The sequence below is a fragment of the Petaurus breviceps genome, unplaced genomic scaffold (genome assembly GCF_028583685.1).
Source record: "Petaurus breviceps papuanus isolate PSGF00001 unplaced genomic scaffold, PetGlider_PUasm1.0 89693, whole genome shotgun sequence".
NCBI lineage: Eukaryota > Metazoa > Chordata > Mammalia > Diprotodontia > Petauridae > Petaurus > Petaurus breviceps.
This window is the reverse complement of record NW_027187101.1, coordinates 188,963-190,826: the sequence shown is the minus strand read 5'-3', so window position 1 is coordinate 190,826 and position 1,864 is coordinate 188,963. Positions and strand designations below refer to the sequence as shown.

General features: G+C 55.5%; 1 protein-coding gene across 1 annotated transcript in view; it reads right to left on the bottom strand.

Moving 5' to 3' along the window:
* The window catches only part of MUC2 (mucin 2, oligomeric mucus/gel-forming), a 55,353-nt gene that overhangs the window by 1,701 nt on the left and 51,788 nt on the right, over window positions 1–1,864 (bottom strand). The window lies entirely within an intron of this gene.

Genomic DNA, 1,864 nt, shown 5'->3' with positions numbered 1-1,864 from the left:
GAAGGAGAGATACAGGGAGGGAGGGAGAAATACAGGGGTGGAGGGAGAGAGGAGGGAGAGAGAAGGAAGGAGGGAGAGAGAAGGAAGGAGGGAGAGAGAAGGAGGGGGAGATACAGTGGTGGAGGGAGGGAGAGAGAAGGAAGGAGGGAGAGAGAAGGAGGGAGAAATACAGGGGTGGGGGGAGGGAGGAGGGAGGGAGAGAGGGCTGAATGAAGGGAGGAAGAGGTGTCAGGTGGAGAACTTGCTCTTTGTACACCAAGCATTAATGAAGCTCTCGATGTGTTCAGGGCCTGATACTGGGGCTGGGAATACCAAAGCCAGTCCACCCTTACAAGCCATGCCCTCAGACACTGACAGTCTAGACAGTGTAAGCCGAGAAGCTGAGGTCGGAAGCTGGTGACTGGAATAAAGGGAGGGGGAGATCACTGGAAGGGGGTGATCTGGCCGAGGGCTCAGAGAAAGTGGAGAGAAAGCCCCTTCTCCTGGCTACTGCCAGGAAATGCCCTACAGGGAGGAGAGGGCTACTTTCCCGAACATCTCGGAACTCCCAGTATTCCATGCATCAGGGTGGCAGGTGATAGATGCACAGTGATTCTGACCAGGCACCCAGGTCCCGGATGGCCCCCTCCCCTGCAGCTGCCACCCCCACACCCTGAGCTTCTCATGTATCTAAATCCTTCTAAGCCAGCCAGCCCTCAGGCCCTTTTCCGGGTTGGTCCCTTTGTCCCCTGCCTCTTCAAGGAAAACCCGTGTGTATAGACAGCTCAGGTTGCCAAGGTTAGAACCCCAAGACGCAAATGGGCATTTCCCCACCTGGACGTCTCTCCACAGAAGGACAAACAGGGCACAGGCAGCAGCCGCTCTCAAACTCACAGGGCTGGCACAAAGACTGTTTGTCTTTGAGATTTGTGGGTGTTTCCAGAAATCCCCCCAGGGAGGCAATAAGGGAGAGGAGTGACCAGGATGCCCATTAATCCTGGCACAATGCACTGGGTGGGACTTCCCAAGATCGGTTGATCAGGGCAGCCCCCATCTCACAGCAAAGCTGGAGGCTCAAGGGGGAGCCCAGCCCCAACCCAGCCCCCTGCTTCAGTCAAGCAAGGCCTCAAGGCTCTGGCAGTTCTGGTCTTTCCTGGGCCAGGGGTGGGCAAGGCCCTGTAGGGGCAGTTAGCAAGGGGTCAGCAAAGAGCCAGGAGGCAGAGGACAGTAGGTCTAGAGTGGGCCCTCTAGTGCTAATCCAACAACCCCATTCCCAGGCCCAGCCTCTGACTCCACAAATTCTCCAGCCTTGCAGCCTGTGAGGCCTGAGGGTGTTCCCCAGAATAGCAGTGCTGAAGGAGAACTCTGGCCCCAGGTAGTTGGGATGCTGGACTCGGAATCAGCAAGACCTGGGTTCCAATTCGGCCTGACACCTATCTGTGTGACATTCGAGTTTCCCCTTACAATGGAGATAACTACAGCCATCATGCCTACTGCACAGAGCTATTATGAGGCAGAGATGCAGAAAGATGGAAAAACAGAGACAGACAGAGAGACACCGAGACAGAGAGACAAAGACAGAGACACAGAGTCACAGAGACAAAGACAGACAGAAAGGCAGAGAGACACCATAGGAGACAGACAAAGACAGAGACACAGAGTCACAGAGACAAAGACAGACAGAAAGGCAGAGAGACAGTTTTTCCCAAGATGTGGCCGCTGCACACACTCCAGTTTCTGGGAGTCACAGATAAGAACTGGATGGTGGCTGGATGCCAAGGATGGATAAGCAACCTTGAAAAGGGCTCTCGGCAGCCCTCACCCCAGAGGGGCTGTTCCTCCCTGAACAGCCTGTACATGGAGAGGAGAGGGGAGGGGAGGGGAG